The sequence below is a fragment of the Mustela erminea genome, chromosome 21 (genome assembly GCF_009829155.1).
Source record: "Mustela erminea isolate mMusErm1 chromosome 21, mMusErm1.Pri, whole genome shotgun sequence".
Taxonomy (NCBI): Eukaryota; Metazoa; Chordata; class Mammalia; order Carnivora; family Mustelidae; genus Mustela; species Mustela erminea.
The window spans coordinates 5663962-5683813 of NC_045634.1; the positions used below are offsets into that span (position 1 = coordinate 5663962).

General features: G+C 44.4%; 1 protein-coding gene across 6 annotated transcripts in view; it reads right to left on the reverse strand.

The window, feature by feature from the left end:
- The window catches only part of PLEKHA2 (pleckstrin homology domain containing A2), a 73678-nt gene extending 56238 nt beyond the window's left edge, over positions 1-17440 (reverse strand). For 4 of the 6 annotated variants that reach the window (XM_032329026.1, XM_032329025.1, XM_032329022.1 and 1 more), the window contains exon 1: positions 2285-2376. The gene's annotated coding sequence lies outside the window, so the exon portion shown is untranslated. Of the gene's footprint in view, positions 1-2284; positions 2377-2738; positions 3017-17252 lie in introns of those variants that run through there. The other 2 variants (XM_032329024.1, XM_032329023.1) reach the window with 2 other exon arrangements.
- Between the last annotated feature and the right edge of the window lie 2412 nt (positions 17441-19852).

Genomic DNA, 19852 nt, shown 5'->3' on the forward strand with positions numbered 1-19852 from the left:
AACAAAGGTCGACAGAGTCTTCCAGTTATAGTCCCACTGCACCAACCACAGGCCTCCTCAGAACAGGAAGGAAGGGACCCCATCCCTCCCACCTCTCAGCTGCCCTATCTCCCCACCCTGTCCAATTCCCTGTCTCAGTGATGGGCTTATACTGGGCAGGGCTACGATTCTTCTCTCCCCATAGGCTGTCACACTATAATATTTGCTCTGCTTCCTTCCTTTCCAAAGCCTAACAGATTAGATTGCAGGAGTCCTATCCAGCTCACTAAGACAGATGGAAAACCGAAAGCAAGGCAGCTCAAACTGCTCAGGGTAGAAAGAAAAGGCGGGGCAGTCCAATGTGCCAGCACGCAGATTCCCTTTTCCAAGCCCTGGGTCCACCTGCCTCATGAAGAACACAGGAAATCAATGAAGTACCAGCTAGATGCACACCATGAAGACCGTGGTCCTGCTACCTGGGTCTTCATAGCATTCCAGCACTTTCAGGAAACACCCAGCAAGCAAGCAAGAGAGCTAGTTGTTCAGGAGGATTTGACTGACAGAGCCAGTGCTTCTCCCTTCCCACTTCTGCAGAATTTCTCCATAGGTAGGCACCAACCAAAGCCTACATGTCTTCAGGATTTTTTGTAACCTTAGTAAAATACAGAGCTCAATGCAGTTCAGCTCACTAGGAAGACAAGATGGGACACGCAGGCCCTACTTCCTTTTACAGAAGGGAAAAGAAAGCACCAAGAAGGGAAAAGAAGAGCTTGCCAACTCTACCCAGGAGCAGGTGGTTTGCAAATCAATACCCAGGTGATCTCCCTCATCTGTAAGGTGAGCAAGACGCCCATCATGAACTAGCTGAAATACCACCAGGGGTGCCACAGACACTGTGTAAAAAGTGGGGCTTACAAAAGGGAGACAAGGTCTAAAAGCAACATCCAGAGGAAACCCCCATGCACCAGCTCAGTGAACCGAATTTCTATATGCTTGGAGTACTGCCACACTGCTCCTTGCCCTTCCATCCCGACAGATGCCAACAATCCGTGTACCTGCAGCCATTCATTCATTCATTCTCCCATTCAACAAATACCTGCCGAACACCTAGGCGATGTCCTACATCACAGTGGCCATACAGTCTAGACTACAAGCTAGACTTTTGCTATGCCAAAAGTCATTACTCTCAAGCGGCACACAAGGAAAAGAGAAATAGCTGAAATGATGGTGCTTTCCAAAAAGCCTCTCCTGGTTTCTTAAAGCATGCCGGATCTGTATTTTAGCAATCCACTTTGTGTTCGAGGCACTCCTGGACAGCCTGTGTCTGCCATCGGATGTAAGCTCCCTGAAGAAAGAGGCTGGCCTTACTTCCTCACTGCCTTTCTCATCCTTGTTATCCATGACATGTCAACCGAACGCAACCATGGAACAGAAAACAAACCCTCCTATTCTTTCCAGACCTTTGGTTTCACCGTTTCTGAAGGCTTTGCCACCAAACAAAGAAAAATGATGGAGCTCCAGAAAGGAAGAGAAAGGGCACTGACTTAGATATATTAAGAACATGAGTACAATTTTGGAACTTCAGCCCAAGTGCAACCACCGCTCAGCGGGCTGAGAGCCACAGCTGGCATCCTGATAGAACGCTTTTCCCCTCCCTCTTTTCTGCTTCTCACGCTCCTCTGGAAAACCCCATTTGAAGTCCTAAAGAAAGAAAAGAGGAGGAGCAGGAGAAGGAGTTAGAAGGGGAAGATTCAGCTAGAACCCAAACTCACGAAGAAGGAAGGAAACCTAAGGCGAAAGTCTGGGTAGGGGGGAGGGTTGGCCTCCGGGGAGGAGATGTGTGAGGCCCCAGTGGAGGTGGCCACGCCGCGCCTCCTCTCTGGAGGTGCCTGTACACTCCTCCTTCCTGCACGGCCTCTTCTGCCCCTTTTCCTCCCCCCCCCTTTTTTTAAAAATCTATTTATTTTTTGCTTTTTTGTTAGTTTGATGTAGTAACAGTCTTCAGAACTAGAGCAGAAAAGGGAAGCGTGTAAGGTGAGGAAGAAGTTGGTGAGAGCGAGAGACAGCTCTCTCAAGGGTGCTTTCCCAATCTGGCACCGAACCTGCATTTTAGGACAGTTTTCCTACAAGTCACCACCCTCCCCCCCCCCGCGCCCGGAGTTCCAGAAGCCCCAAGGGCCCGGGCTGCACCCAGGGGAAAAGAAGGGATCTGTCTAGGGGAGCCCTGTAGGCCTGTCACGTAGTAAGGTAATAGGGGAAGAGGAAAACGAGGCTCCATGTCCCAATCCGAGCCCGAGGGACTTGCCTGGGACGCTCTCCGCTCTCCTCCCCTACCCGCAGCCCGGGCAGTCGTCGCGAGGCCGGTGCTCCAGCGCCAGAACCCGCAGCGAAGTTTCGCCGCTGCAAACGTGAGAAAATGCAGCTCAGCAGAACACCCGCCCCCCGCTCCCGCGGCCCCACCCCCGCAGCCCGACCCCTGGCGGTGGCGACCTTGGCCACCCCGGACGCTCCAGAAGATTGGAGGAGGGGCTGCCCTCCGGGATTTCCCGGGGGCTACGGGAGGCGCCCAGGGGCTGCGGCGACCTTTCTCTTCGCCGTCCGCCGCCAGGGCAGGCGCACCCGGCCCCGCCTGCGCGCCCTCGGCGCCCCCGCCCGGGCTCCCCTGCTCCCCCTGCTCCGCTAGCTCCCCAGCCTCGCCTGCCCCCCGCGCGCCCCTCCGCGCCTCGCTGCGCCCCGACCCGCGAGGGCGCCCCACTTACCCCGCCGTGGGCGGCCGGGGCTCGGGCAGGGTGGGTTACATCGGGGTGGGACGCGCGTCTCCGGCCGGCCGGGCCGCCGCTCTCGGGGGATTTCTTTATCTCGCCGCCAAACTCTCGGTGCCTCTCGCTCCTCTCGCTCTCCTCCCCGCACCCCCACCCCTCCTTCTCTCTTGTCTCTCGGCTCTTTTTTCCGGGTTAATTACGTTTCGCATTAAAGCAAAACCCAGCCCCGGATGTGAGTACAATGCTCCGCCGAGCCCGCCGGGGGAGGAGAGGGGTGCCGGGGCGCCGCGGGGTGGGAGGGGGCGCGGCCGGGCGCCGCGGGCTGCGCGGAGGAGGCGGGGGCGGGGCGCCCGGGAGGCTGCCCCGGTGGCGGCGGGCCAGGCGCGGGCCGGGACCCCCTCGCCGGCGTCGGCGGCCGCGCAGGTGGGACCGGGGCCGCCGAGACGGCCGCGCGGAGGAGGCCCGCCTCGGACGCGGGGCCCCGGGCAGCAGGTGTCCGCGGCCGGAAAGGGGCCGGAGGCTGAGGGCATCCTGGAGCGAGGGTGGCGAGCCGGAGCGCGGGCTCCCTCTTGACGCCCATTTCTGCCTCCCAGAGCCCCACCCAGCGACTTCAGCCGGGCCTCCCTCGGGTCCTGAGCCCTTGGCCTTTCTAGGGCCGCGGGGTGAAAGTTCAGGGTTGGGGTCTGAAGAAGGAGCGATTCTCAGGGGGTGTCGTCAGTGTGCCAGAAGAGTCCGCGGGCGCCGGACCTTGTAACGAGGGGCAGAGGGACTCTCTCAGTGTGACGCAAAGACGCCTTGCCTGCGCTCAGGGCAGAGGGTGCGCTGGAAAAAAATGGGAAACAGACGAGCATACATGAACTAAATAATGCCAAGGGGGACCTAAGAGAATTACTGCGTGCCGGGGCAGCCCCTGCAGGATCTCGTTTGGATACACACAGCAACCGAACGGGTATCCAGCCCGTTCACGATGAAGAAACCGAGACTCAGAGACGTTAAGTAATTTGCCCTGGGTCCCTCAGTCAGTCCACGGCAGGTCTGTCAGGTTCTGGGGCCGGCCTCCCACGTGCGGAGATAATTTAAATATCCATAAAGTCAGCCACAAAACCTCCGAAACAGGGACGCATAGTGGATTCGCCAGTGAGATGGAGGACGGAGAGATGCTGTGTCTGGGGACTCTGACGCAAACGTCTTGAGGCTTTGAGGGACCGGAGGACAAAGGAAGATGCTTGGGGCTCTAGGACAGGGACCGGCTGTGCGAGAGTGATGGAAACGCTGTTCCAAATCCCACTATTGTCGGGGAAAGGCACGCTAAAAAGTCTCCAGGACCGGAGGCAACACCGCTGGGGAGTAGGGGACCGTGAGCACCTAGGGGGGCAGCAGGACGACACGCTGCGTGCAGCACACACCCCGAAAGCACCAGTGATGAAACCACACAAGTTTCCTCTTCCATTTTGATTGCCAAAGCAAAACTGAGCCACCAGTTCTCTCAGGTGTGAAACTAAGGCTCTTTGCTCTAGAACAATTTGCTTCGAATGAGGAAGGAAGGGGGAACACAAGAAAAAAAAAGTTTCCTTTGAAATAAATACATCAACCTCAGGTTTTTTTCTGCTTATGAAGATGTTTGCGACTCATAAGTTTCAGGCAACATAACGTCTTAAAGGAGAGTGTTCTCTGGAACCAGATGGACTGGGTTTGAATCCCAGCTCTGCCAATTATTAGCTTTGATCCCTGCACAAAGGACAACATTTTTGTGCCTCGGTTTCTATCTGGGTCGTTATGAAAAGTAAATGAGTTAACATGTGTAGTGTTTAGATTACTGTGGAGCATGAAGTAGGTGTGACATAAATGTGTTTTAATTTAAAAATTAGATTATGGGTTTCATCGTGAAAAGGAGCAAAATTCCACCCGGCTCCAAGCAAATCTGACTGGAACTGACAGTTTCCAGTGTGAGCAATGAGGTAAAAGTCTCAGATTTCATGGTATGGTTCAGATTAAAACCCATAAAAGTCTACTCCCCATGGGGCCCGCCTGAGTCACTCACTCACAGAGCCACAAATATTTCCTGAGCACTACTGTATTGGATGCCTGGGAAGCGAAAGGAGCCAAAGGCCTTGGGTCTCATTAGGAGGATACAAGTGTCACTAGAAGGTTGAGGCAGCCTTGTATCCCTCTTGGAAATGCTGTGAAAATAGCACAGAGGATAAGTACAGTCAGCCTCTAGAGGAACAGGACATCTGGAGGGAGAGGTGGAGGGGAGCTTGTATCAGAAAGAAAATGGACTTTGAAATGAGCCTGAGAAAATGGGTACAATTTTTCTGGAGGGGGGCAAGAACACACTGGGCTAGGAAGAGGGTCATCAGTGCACTTTGGATGATGCTCATATTTCACTGGGAGCCCTGTTTACAGTCCCATTTGCCCCTGCCCAGGACCTGGACCCAGTTAGACTACAATCTCTGCCCTGATTCCACTCCCCTATCCCCAGACTTCTGGTGTTCCTCAGTGGACTCCCCCCATCCCCTCCTGTAGGGGACATCACAAAGCAGGTGTCAGTTGGGCCTGCACCCTGCTGTGTAGCCCCTTTGCTATCTCTTGATCTGGACATTTTGAAAATACTTCCATTACCTGATTTTATGCATTCATTATTTTCAGTGCAATAAATAGCTCTGGTGTCTGAAAATGTAACTGCCTGTGGGGAAAGGAATGTCAAGAAAGGGCCTTTCAGGGCACCTGGGTGACAGTCAATTGAGCATCCAGCTGTTGATTTCAGCTCAGGTCATGATCTCAGGGTCATGGGATCAAGTCCTGCATCGGGCTCTTGTTCAGATTCTTTCTCTCCCTCTGCCCTCCTCCCTGTGCTCCTTTGTGAGTGTTCTCTCTCTCTCTCTCAAATAAATAAATAAATCTTTTTTTAAAAAGCGGGGAGAGCCTTTCACATCACGTATTTCAGTCCCCTCATTGTGTCTGCAAGATGAGGTTCAATTTTGCTCAAGGTTTTGCAGCTAATTAAGGGCAGAGTTGGTTCTAAAACCCAGGATTGACTTTCCCCAGAATATTCCAGTACTGACTTCCCCAGAATATTCGGGTATTCTAGTTTTGGTATAGGAATCTTTCTATGAAGGTGGAGACTTCTTACCCAGAACCCAAGAATCTAGACAGTAGTCTATAGGCTAGCCATTTATTTGTGTACTTTCTATTTATTTTCAACATTAATGGCTGGGTAACTAGACAGCCTAATAATCTTAGATGGGGAGCCAGTGCGTCCTCTGGGCAAATGCATTGTTCTCTCTCCTTCTAGATACCCATTGTATAAGGTACCAGGCAGCAGTCAGGGCCCATTAGTTCCACTGGGGAAAGTGTGAGACTCAAGAGCTCATTGGCTGATCCTGGTTCAGGCCAGTTAATTTCACACAGAGAGAAATTGCTCCAAGGCTATTGCACCTCTAGCATTAGCTGGTCATTTCATAGTTACTGTCGGTTTCCATAACAAAGTACCCTCCATTTCCAGAAAGATTACTCAAATTACTGTTCTCTTCAGTCCTATTCATTCAACAATTATGTGAACCTATTACCATTTTTCCTCCCACCAGGTATCTTGCATTTACTTATTATCCACGTGCTTGCTAAATGCTAATTGTTGTATGTGGATTATCTCACTTAAGTCTTACCTGGGAGCAAAATACTATTATGTTCTCATAGATAAGACTGCGAAGGAATAGAGACTGAGCCTAGATACCAACCAGTGCAACCAGCACAGCCTGATGCCGGAACCTTCCTTCTTAACCACTGACTTTGTGAAGGATACAGAAAGACCTAACACAGGGCTCCTTCCCATCCACATTGTCCATAATTGTCTTCATTTAGTATTTCCATTTCATGTCACCTGATAATTTAATGTCCAAGGATATGTGCTCTACATAGTCGTCTGGAGACATACCCAGTATATATGGAGTATATGTGTCTGTGCACATATGCAGTGTATACATATGGAATATATACACACATACTGCGGTGTTGTTCATAACGTTGAAAATTATTTCCGTAAATAAAAATTATACATTTTTACTATATGCAGAAAGAGTAGAAGACTACATGCCAAACTGTTAACCACAGTTCTCTTAGGGTGAGGAAGGAGGGGTTATAATGGCGTATCTCACTTTCCAAGAGATGTTAATGTTTCATTTTTTGCCATAAACATGCCTACATCTGGTTTTCAAAAAACAATAATGGTTGAAATTTTTAATTAAAAAAATTTTAGGCTCTATTAGAAAGCATATTTTAGCCCTCAAGGAGCCATCCTTGAGGCTGGGAGGGAATATAACATATACAGAAATAACTATCATAAATGCCAGAAACTCATACACACAGATTGATGGACAGCGATACAATTCTGTGGGAATCAAACCAGCTCAGGTTGAGAGGTGCGGGAGAAAATGTGTAAAGGAGATGGCACTTTAGGAGGACCTTTGCAGGAAAGGTAAGATATAGAAGGTGGGGGAGTGGGTGAGAACACACCGCCTCCCAGTGCAAGACCGCATCAAGGAGACAGCGTAGAGGCAGGAACGCATGGGATCCATTTGGGAAAGTATGGCCAGTACAGTTCAGTTGGAGCCCGGAAGAGTAGATGCAGGACTGTGATGGGGAACAAAATAGGAAAGAAAGGTCGCTGGAGGGTCTTTGTTGCTAAGCTAATGACTTGTATTTATTATTTTAGGCTTCAAGAGTCCCTGAAGGTTTTGAGCAAGGAAGTGACACAATTTGTCATGAATAAGCAGTGATTTCATGGTGACGGCCTCATGACTGGACTCCAGAGCCCAGCCGTCAGGATTTGCATCCTGACTGTCACTAATGAGCTGCATAGTCATGGACCAGCTATTTTACTTCTCTGTGTTTCCATAAAACGGGGAAGGTGGTGATAACAGATAACCTACCTCATACCATGGTCTTTGAGATGGAGTGAATTAGTGTTTTTCAAGACACATGACAAGTGCTGAGATTGTTAAACTTAAAAAAAAAAAAATAGCATGATACCTTTGGATTGAGATCTTTGCATTTCGTTTTGAAACTTTTATTACAAAGAGCTAACATTACATGGTAAATTATTAACTGTTCCTTCTTTTCCCTCATACAGGTTTAGAGATTATTAATCTCCTTTTACAGGTGGAAGAATTTAGGTTTTAAGGAGAGAGATTCAATCTTGGCCTCACACGGCCAGGCGTGAGAAGAATCCACACGTTCTGAATCCTCATTCAGTGACCCTGGGTGTTGGCCAGCACCCAGGGTCATCTCTTAGCTCAAACTCCTGGAACCTGAAGAATAGGAAAAATGGGGAGTGGAAGAAACTGGCAAATTCTCTTTCTCTGATGAGGGAAATAGCAGTAAGGGACAGTAATTAAGGTAAAATCAAAAAAGATAAAACTTTGGAGGAACCTTTAAAAGTCTGTATATAGAATCAAATTTGTAAAATATAAATATATATGTTGGATAATGCCCCCAACCAGAATCATATGCTGAAGACAGAGCACTTGGAGATAAGGTTTCTAGGAGGTAATTAAGGTTAAATGAGGTCGTAAGGTGAGGCCCAAATCTGATAAGATTGGTCACTGTATAAGAAGAGGGAGAGCTCTTTACCTCTGTCATGTGCATCAAGGAAAGGCCACACGAATGCCCAGTAAGAAAGTGACCACCTGGGACGTCTGGGTGGCTCAGTCCTTAAGTATCTGACTTTGGCTTAGGTCATGATCTGGGTCCTGGGATCGAGCCCCGCAATGGGCTCCTACCTCAGTGGGGAGCCTGCTTCTCCCTCTCTTACTCTCCCTGCTCTCTCTTGCCATCTCTCTCTCTCACTCTGTCAAATACATAAATAAAATCTTAAAAAAAAAAATTTTTTTAAGAAGGTGGCCACCTGTATGCAAGCCAGGAGGAGAGCTCTCCCCAGAACCCAACCATGCGGGCAAACTGATTTCAGACTCCAGCTTCCAGAACAGTGAGAAAATACATTTCTGTTGTTTAAGCCATCCAGTCTGTAGTATTTTTTATACACATGTGTACACATACACATATACATGCATTGCATACATACGCATGCCAAAAATTATCTCCTAGTAACAAAGTTTGGAAAATATTGCTATACAGCTAAATCTGACACGAATAAACCTCAAAACTGAGTGCACATCCTGTCCCCAGAAATAACAGTCTGCTGGCCAAATGCACCATTACTATTGATTCATGCTGATGGCATTGTTTTTCCGTCAGTTTGAATAAGTGCAGTGCTCCGCTCAGATTCCTGCATCTCCAGCGATGCCCTGGGATTACACGGGAAGGATTGGGCCTGTGGAATCAGAGAGAGAGGATGAATAGATAGATAGATATCTTAGCTTTGGATCCATGACCCCATTTTAGCACTAAGTTAACTTCAGAGTTGCTTAGACTGGTTACATAATTCATTCCTCAGCAATGATCCTACGGGGTGGGGGTGGGGGACTGCTGTTAGGAAGTTCTTGTGGGTGAATACAAAGTCATTAACTGGAATAAACTCTGTCCAGTTCATTCCAAGAGATGTGTGGTAGTCTGTGAAGTGAGTTCATTTTTATATCAGTGGTTCTTAACCCAAACTGATTATTAGGAAACAACAAAAAAGCACCAAGGATATTTGGACATAGATGTATGTCCTTCCATTATATTGTTAATAGGAAATATACACACAGTACAATGACCAAAAGGGGCAAAAGAGTAAGATTGAACAAGTATTTCTTCCACTCACATTTCCCAAACACTGCTGTCCTCCCCAGAAAGAACCAATGTGTGTGTGTGTGCGTGTTTAATATTAAAAAAAAAAAAAAAAAAAAAAAAATCCAGATTCGCAAAGATATACTTAAAAAGTTATTACCTATAACTATCTGAGTTAGGTTTACAGATGATTCTTTAAAATTGTTATGTTTCTGAATTTTCCAAGTATTCCTTAATAGGCTTGTTGTATTTTGTGATTAGAAAAAAAATGTTAATTTTAAAGTAAATAAAAATATTTTAATTTAAAAGTACCTCAGAGATCTCATAGCTGCTTTGTGATTAAAAAAAAAAAATAGAACTAACTTTATCCACAGATTGTCAGTCTATTGATATATTTCTCAAAATAATTTAACCAACTTGTTTCCATGCACATAAAATTCCTGCCACTGGAAAAGATATACAGAACCTGATTACCAACTTGAACCCTGAGATCTAGTGAAACTCATTATGACTCACTGGAAACAGGTAATTGGCTCAGGAATCTTCTTTCAAATTTCATCATAATTTGTATGATGACTCCACATGTCTATCAAACTATATTAAAAGTAAGTGTAACACTAGACTGGAGAATTAAGCCCAATCCAGGCTAACGCCTTTATTTAGTAATTAAATAATAACGAGCTAAATTTATCCTTACATCTAATCCTTAACGATGCCCTGAATGTTCTAATTGGATAAATAGCCAAACGCACCCTCCAGCATCTGAGGGTCAAAAGATGTCATAGTCCTGGCTTGCTGAAAAGGTGTATAGGGATTGTGGCACTGATCTAGAGGTCACCCTTCTGGAAACTTGAATCTCCGGAATGGAATTCCAAACACAGAAGGCAAGAGGGAAGGGGCCACTGAGTAGCCAAAGTCCCTCATTAAGGAGAGCCTTTCTTAGCCTTTCTTCCCGCTTCTGATGTAATACCTAATTTCCAAAGGTCCAGTTATGTGGTTTTCTTGTCCTCACGAGATTAGAAACAGTTGGGAAATGGAGATGACACTAGAGATGGAGGAGGGGCGGGTTGGAGGAGGACATTATTTTATTCCATTCATTCCCATGTCTGTAACTGGATTAGCTGACAACAAAAGAGGGGAAAGAAAAGAAAAGTTTAAAATTCCCAGAGGTTATATGTGCTCAAGACGATCTTTGTCATTCCTGGTGCTGACCTTGAGGTAGGAAAAAGTGGTTGAACGGTGATGGGTGCCTTTATTTTAGTTCCACGTGGTTTTGCTGCTAGGAGTGGTGGCCTGTGCAGAGGAGACCACCTCTGAGAGCAGCAGTAGGAGAAAATAGGATTCACTTACACTCTTTTACCTTTTAAAAATAATATATCATGTACATTACATATCTTTTGTTTAAGAATAAAAATTCTAAAAAAAACCTCGATGCCATACAAAAGATTTTGCAAATAAAAAGTTAGTGAAAATAAAATTGTAGAGCTAAATATATTGAAGACCTGAAACCATAAAACTCCCAGAAGAAAACATAATGGGAAGCTCTTGGCACCACTCTTGGCAATGATGCTTTTAGACTTAACTCCAACTAAAAGCAAAAATGAACAAACGGGACTACATGGAACTAAAAATCTTTTGCACAGCAAAGTAATAAAATGAAATGACAACCTACTGAATGTGAGAACATATTTGCTAATCATGTATTTGATAAAAAGCTAATATCCAAAACATGTGAAGAATATATATATAAAATGTCATATATATATATAATATCATATGTATATAAAATATTGTGTGTGTGTGTGTGTGTGTATAAGCAACTTGGTAGCAAAACCAAAAATCTGATGAAAAATTAGACATTTTTCAAAAAAAGACATGCAAATAGCCAAGAGGTATATGAAAATATGCTCAACATTATTCATCAGCAGGGAAATGCACATCAGAATGACAATGAGATGTCACCTCACACCTGTCAGAAGGAGTATTATCAAAAACACAAAAGATAACTATTGTTAGTAAGGATGTGGAGCAAAAGGAAGCTTTGTGCACTGTTAGTGGGAATGTAAACTGCAGCAGGCACTATGAAAAATAGTATGGAGATACCTCAAAAAATTAAAAATAGAACTACTATACAATCCAGCAATTCTACTTCTGGGTATATAGCCAAAAGAAGCAAAATCACTACTTCAAAGAGATACCCGCATGAGCTATCCCACAAGAAAATGTAATACACGCACACACACACACACACACGCACACACAGAATACTGCTCAGCCATAAAAAAGAGGGAAATCTTGACATTTGTGGCAACATGAATGGACCTTGGGGGCATTATGCTAAGTGAAGTAAGTCAGACAGAGAAAGATAAATACTGTATGAACTTACTTATACATGGAATCTAAAACCAAACAAACATAGAAACAGAGAACAGATTAGTGATTCCAGAGGCAGAGTAGGAGGGGTGGGTGGAAAGTGGGTGAAGGTGGTCAAAAGGTACAAACTTCCAACTGCAAGACAAATCAGTTCTGGGAATATAATGTATAGCATAGTGACTATAGGTAACAACACTGTATTGTATATTTGAAAGTTGCCAGGAGAATAGATCTTAAAAGTTCTCATCACAGAAAAAGAATTGTAGCTATGTGAGGTGATGGATATTAACTAAATTTATTGTGGTGACCGTTTGGCAATATATATTGATTTGGTCATTATATTCGTCAATTTATTTGATCACATTTTGTATTATATGTTTATATATTATATTTACATATTATATATAAATATTATACACATATGTTGTAATATATTATAAATATACATATATTTAATATAAGCATATATATTAAAGTGTACAAGTACGTTGTACACTTTAAATTTTTTATTTTTATTTTTTTAGAGAGAGAGCATGCAGGCACATGCCCACTACAGGGTGTTCGGGGAGGTACACACGGAGAAGGGAGATTCTCAAGCAGACTCCTCGCTAAGCCTGCAGCTCAATGCAGGGCTCCATCCCAGGACCCTGAGATCATGACCTGAGCCAAAATCAAGAGCCAGACAAATGCTTAACCCAAGTGCCCATTGTACACTTTAAACTAATACAGTGTTACATGTCAATTATATCTCAATAAAAATGGAAAAAGTACAAAAAGATAAAAAAGATACAAAAAAATTGTACGCCGTGAGATACCACTACACACCTATCAGAATGGCTAAAATAAAAAATAGCCACAGTGTCATATGCTGGTAAGGATGAAGAGAAACTGGATCATGATACATTGCTGGTAGAAATGTAAAATGGTACAGCTCCTCTAGAAAACAGTTCGGCCGTTTCTTTAAAAAGTAAACATGCGACTATCATAAGGTCCAGTAATTGCCCTCCTGGGCACTCATCCTAGAGAGAGAAGACGTGAGGGACACTTGGGTGGCTCAGTTAGTTAAGCATCTGCCTTCGGCTCAGCTGGGATCCAGTCCCATGTCAGGCTCCCTGCTCAGCGGGGAGTCAGCTTCTCCCTCTCCCTCTGCCTCTGCCCCCCACTCATGCTCTCACACACACTCTCTCTCTCTCAAATAAATAAACAAAATCTTTAATTGAAAAAAAAGAAATGAAGACATGATCACACGAAAACCTATACGTGAATGATTATAGCCCTTTTATTGATAATAGCCAAAAATGAAACAACCCAGCTGTCCTTCAACTAGTGAATCATTAAACTGTGGTAGATCCCTACCATGGAATACTATTCGGCAAGAAGAGGGAACAAGCTACTGATAGACACAACAACAAGGATGAATATGCAGAAAAGTTTACGAGTGAAAAGAGCCAGTCCCCAAAGTTTACGTGCTGTGTATTGATTCCATTTATATAACATTCTCAAAGTGAGGACACTATAGAAATGGTGAACCCGTAAATGATTGTCAAGGTTAAGAAGGGTACAGGGTAGGAGGGAATTGGGTGTGGCTATAAAAGGGCAGCTGGGTGGGGAGGGGGGAAATCTTGTGCTGATGGAAATCTTACTCTTGTCAGTGTGAGTGTCAGTATTCTGGTTGTGATAGCGGACTGTGGTTTATAAGACGCCACCACCAGAGGAAACATGATCTCTCTGAACTATTCCTTACAACTGCATGTGAATCCACAGTTATCTCAAAATAAAACATTTAAGCAAGGAGAAAAATGTTAAGCTAAAAAAATATTATGAGAGTCTCGTGCTTAAATAGATACTACCTATTTTTAAAAATCACTTGGGAGGCAGCATATCCCTCTTGACCCTCGCTGAACAAAGCCCACATGCTGGTTAAGCACACTTTCACATATTGTGGCTGTCAGGACTCAATTTGTGGTGAACTAACATTTAGTTTTTAGTTCTGATATGAAAAGCTGGGCTGCATCGCTCTCCTACCTCCACTGCTACAATCCCTAGGACAGAGCTTCCCCTGGGTGCATTTCCTCTGCCATTGGGGCATGTGGTTCCTTCCATCCATTTTTCTGCCTTCCTTAAAAAGCAGGCTTCTGATACTTGGAGGAAGTCCAGAACTTCGCTGGTATTCAAGAGAGTCACTCTCTGATGACAGGGTGCACAGAAGGGTTGGTGAGATCATTTTAATTTGTTACCATAAAATGCTGCTGTGGCTCCCCCGTATTCAGAAGGTGAGAAGCAAGCATTACAGCAAACGTCTGGTGAACGCAGCTTCTAATTACATGTCACTGAGTACGCCGGGAGTCAAATCATGGCCACTGCAATGGAACTGCGTGTTCTCGAAATAGTTCAGCCATGAGGTCTAGGGGCTGACTTATTTCTGGTTTCTCCAACTTAAGCCCTTGTTCATGACCCTGTAACTACCACCCAGTTAAGAGGAGATGGTCAGCACGGTGAGGGGCACAGAATTTGGACTAGGGTACCTCAGTAGGTAGAACGTAGATAGAATGATGCCTATAATTTTTATTGTGCAAAGTTGTAAAGAACCTAGAAATCTAAGTACTATATTTTGAACAGAAATGCTAGTAAGAGAATGATATAAAGCAGAGATCTGCAAACTTCTCTACACTTACACCCCTAAAAAATGCTGAAGCCCGTGCATCCCTTCACACATTTTAAGACGTCTCTAACTCTTCATCACAGGTTGGAGTGCTCACGGAGGATGTAGTCTGCAGATTGTTTTCATCAGATGTTTTAAAATAAAACTGTTATATCACCCTTTTTAATGCATCCAATAGGATCTAAGTACCATAATAAATTGACACCACTGTTCCTTTTTCAAGATGAACATGAAGTTCTTTAACAGAAATGCTCAATCATTCCCTTTCCTCCATGATTATATTTTCCTTCCACTTCCCTTAAAGATTTGTCGCCAAATGTCATATATCTTTATGATATCTTTTATTATTTGAAAATCTACCATTTGGGGATCTTTTACTGATTATCATATATTTTGAAACAAACATGCATGTGTAAATTGATTTTATAATTTCAAAGACTATCCTGTGACCGGAAGGTATTAAACCATTTCCTGAGATTAGGACATTATTATAATTATTGGTAATACAATGAATATGTATTTTATTGATCATTAACCAGAAAATAGTAAAATGTTGGAAATTACCCTCCTAATGAGAATTATCTCTCCTAATGGAGGAGGATGGATTTTTACAGATATGTATTTGTATATATTTCCATTTACATGTAACTAGTTCAAATATCCATCCATTAATATTACTTACTGCAAGAATGAATAGGTTTGGGGTGCCTGGGTGGCTCAGTGGGTTAAGCCTCTGCTTTCGGCCCAGGTCATGATCTCAGGGTCCTGGGATAGAGCCCTATGTCAGGCTCCCTGCTGAGCAGGGAGCCTGACTCTCTCTTCCTACTTGTGATCACTGTCTGTCAAATAAATAAATAAAATTTTTTTTAATTAAAAAAAAGAATGAACAGGTTTAGCACCAATATTATCTTTATTTCTCATTTTTATGAATGTAAGCACTGAGATAACTTGTTTTGCATTACTAGGTAGATGGGGCCAAAAGGAGTTTTGTTATGACAATGTCCATCCAGAGCTGAGGAGAAGAAAAGAAACTAGGGACATATTTCTGGGTTTATGGCTTCAGAGGTGCACTTGGAATGACTCAATCACTTACAAATACAAACCCTATATACAGATTTGTAGCTGGTCCACCTTTGCCGGAGAACTTGAGATTTGTTTTTCAGCAGTGCCAAACTGGCGATGTTATTCAATTCTTTGGACTCCTTCACATTAGAGGTCAGATACCACTTAGAGATCTTCCTTCAGAAATTACAGTGGAGGTTGTGTCTGCGTGGGGCAGAGAGCATGTGGGATCTGTCTGTACTTTCTGCTTCATTTTGCTGTGAACCTAAAACTTGCTCTAAAAAATAAAGTCTATTTTTTAAAAATTACTTTAATGATCTATCCAGGGTCGACTCCATTGGGTTTTCCTCCAAGTTTTATGGAAAACAAGACATTGGAACCATCTAATTTGTATCTCACAAATTGGTATCTCAGTCGTAAAAGCTTTTGCTTTCGCAACACAAACACAAATATTTCTAATTGTTCCTTGTCTTGGCCCTCGAGGTTTTTACAATCTAGGACAATGGCTTTCTTTCCTTTTTTGAGAAGGGAGGAAGGGTTGGTGTGCCAGGAGGGTGGGAGCAGAGAAGACCCAGGGTGACACCCCACTCTCATTTTACCTCAGGTAGATCCAGACGCTGAATCCCTTGAAACCATCTACCCTGTGGGCACCCACCATTTACACACCACTGGAGTGAGGGGACTTAAGAACGACTTCTACTGCACCATAAAATCAGCTTTGGGGGTATTGTTTTGCTTTTTATCTGAAATTCAGATTTAACTGGGTATCCTGTATCTATCCCTTTGGCAACCCTATCCAACCCAAATCATTCTCTTCAGGAAATGGCAAACATGGAGACCCGGCAAGTCTCCACAAAGCCCTCAACTGGGGAGCAAGTTTCTTTCATTTTTCCCTCTATCTACTTCTCAAACAGAGTTACTGTTTTCTCATCTCTCATCTTGGCGTCCATCTTTCTCGTCCCAGCCCCCGACCTTATTTCCATCCTTTGAACCCAAAGCAAAAATGTCAGCAGAAACAACAGCAATGACAACAATCATGAAAGCAGGGAAGCTTTTGGAGGAAACCAGGCCAGTGAAATGCATTTGAGAGGAGCAGACAGTGTGTGGGTACAGTGTGGGCAAAACATCTCTGTCCTGTCCTCTCAAAAGCAGAGGCTAAAAACAGGAGGGAGGGAGCAGTCTCTTCTTTCAGGACAGAAACCACATATTTAAAATTTGTGACAATTCTCCTTTCCAGTCTTGCCCGTGGACACATAATAAAAAATATTATTCAAGTCCGGTTGCATTTCCTATACGCTTTGGTGCTCTCCTGAGCTGTTCCTTAGGAAAAATACCAGCAAGCCTTCCCGTTTTTCCTTCCCCCTTCTGTTCCTATTTACTACCACTGCCTTCTCACCCTCCCCTCTCATCTCCCAAGCACCAAAAATAATTTGAATTTCAAACTTTTTTTTTTTCTTGGCCTTCCTGTGGGTGTGGGAGGACCTCCTTTGGGAATTGTTCTGGATCTAGTCGGCTCCATCTGTAATTTGGCAAAATCTCTGTCTGTACCCCACCCCCACTTCCTTTTCTTGATACATGGGAGTCCGGGTGTCCCCCACCCCACAAAGAACCTCCTCAATCTAATCCTTAGAGAACCAAATGAGAGGACCCCCCCAGGGAGGCCCAGTGGGTCTGCAGCCTTCACTTACCCGGCCCCTGGTTTTGGAAGGGCAAGATCTCTCTGCACAAAGGAGCCAGCTTCTCACCAGCCAGAGGAAGCCACCTCCTGCAGGCCGACGGCTCCAAAGGACAAGGTGACTTCCAGGAGGAAGGCAAGATCTGTGCTTTTCGGTTCAGGAGACCCAAGGCAAGTTCCTGTTTCAAAGACGGAGTTTAAAAAACTGATTAAGTTCAGAGAGTTTTGTGTGTGTGCATGTGTGTGTGTCTCCCCAATTCACCCACGTGATCCCCTTGATTTTCCTCTGGGGGACAGCTGAGCTGCCTTTTCAAAAAATCTCTCTGGACCTCCCCCCCACCCCCGCCACCTTCCCCATCCACTGTCATCATGGCCATTCCTGAGCTAGTGTCTGAATACTCTGGTGAATGTTTGTTACTGACAAAAAAAGAAAAGGGAAAAAAAAAATGAGAGAAAGAAAAAGGACTTCACATCTAAGAATTTCCTGTGGTTTGGACAGTTTTAGTTCAAGGCTTTCATGACTTTTTTTCCCCTCACTTTTTCCATGCTGAAGACAGGGCTCAGAAATACAGCTGATGACCTGTAGAACTTGTTTTCTTTCTTAGGTCCTATAGGAGACACTCTCCTTGGAAGAGTTGGAAGTTGAAAGGGAGTTGGAAGGGAGCAGTAAAATAGTTAATGCCCGAGGCTGAAGACCCAATTAGGTGCAGGCAGATCTTTGGTGCTCTCCAGAGCCGCTGGGAGGGTGTACCCCTGGTTGCCTGGCCAAGAGGCACCAAAGACAGGTTTCACATCTCTGTCTTCATAGTTACTTGTATATTCCTCTATTTTGGCAATTTCCTTAGCGTAAAATAGGTATAATAATGCCTAACACACAATGATAGTGTGAGGAATTAATAAAATGAGGGTGTCTAGTACAGTACCTGACATACGGTAGGTAGACCGAGAATTAATGTTTGTTGAGCATGAAGTACACTTACCACATTCTATTCTGTTCATTCACTTATTTGTCTTATCACCAGACTCCGAATGTCTTACTCCTTCTTACATCCCCTCTACCTATGAGAGTGCCTGTAATATAGTAGACACTCAATACATATTTTCTAATTAATTCATCAAGTAATTCATACCTGTTCCAACCCTCACCCTGGCCCCATTTTTTCTTGCTGGTCAAGCGTATACTCTTTGCCCTCTCCTACGTTTCCTGGACAAGGCTCTGGAACTCAAGATATGAACAAAAAATTGCCACACTTGCAATGGATCAAATGATAACAGTCCATTTCCTAGAAATACCAAAGGGAATTTTCTCAGCCACCACACTGAAGGGAAGAGATTCAGGAGCACAGATTCTGTGGGATATTATTATTTCGAAATCCACTGCAGGAAAATGATGTGTTCAAATGAAAGCCTGAGTCCAGGGTGCTATTTATAGTCAAAGTATTTCAAAGAGCAGAAAACAGCAGACTCCCCAAGGCCCTTCAAAGAGGGAAAAACAGCATTCTGAAAGAAATAGAGGAAAGAAGGAAGGCAGAGAGGGAGAGAGGGAGGAAGGAAAAGTGGAAAGAGAGAGAGAGGAGGGAAGGAGAGAAGAAAGAGAAAATGGGACGGGGGAAAGGGAGGAAATCTAGAAGAGTGGATTTCCCAGCAGACACATGGAAATCACAGTTACGCATGGTCTACCGAACACAGAATTTTATTAATCCCTCACTAAAATGACAATAAATGGAGGAAAGGAACATAAAGGTTCAAGCACAAAGAGAACGGGAAAGCATCAACAACCAAATATAAATTTTAAAACCTTAAGAAACACAAAAGCTGTGAGAAGTAGAGACTAAGCTACCCTACCAGAAAAACCTAGACTTGCAGGAGTTGGAAGCCAACAGAAAATCAGCTCTGTGGCCATCTCCAAGCCCTAGACAGGCCGAGGGCTTCGAGGATCAGGAACCTCTGAAAAGGGTGGGAGGGCAGGTGTTGGTTTGGGTGGGGCAGAAAACAGGAAGATTGGTTGAAAGTTTGTGTGAGGAGGAAGAAGACTGAGAAGTTCAACAAGACAGACTCACGGCTTAGGAGCTAGGATCCACTGAGGACAGAAATAAATTTACTAACGAGGGGCAGATTCATTGAAACTTGTATTTTGAAGGGTAATGCCACCACTTGTGCCCCAACTCCCTTATCCAACTTGGCTGGAGGAATGCTGGAAAAGGCTTACACCTCCCCAGTTCCCACCCTCCCACCACAAGGCAGGAGTGTGGAGGAGTAATCTCATCGGGAAACTGTCCATCTCAAGAGAAAAACTCTACAGAATCTGTTATTTTTCTCACAGTGCAATGGCTTTGGTACAGCCCACCTGTCCTCAAACCTCCCACATATGCTCAACACTTTCAGATAGATTTTTAGTGCCTCACTTATAACTGTAAACCAACCATCAAGGACCATCAAATGTTTGAGGGAATCCTCCAACATCAAAGATAGACCTAGGATAGACCAAAACAACAAATGAGGAAAAACGGGGGGAAACTTGGAAGAAACAGAGATAATGCAGGGAAAGAGGGAAACAAAAATACTTTCATATTGAAGTAAAAAGAGATACTGTGTTCTCTGATGCTTTTTAAA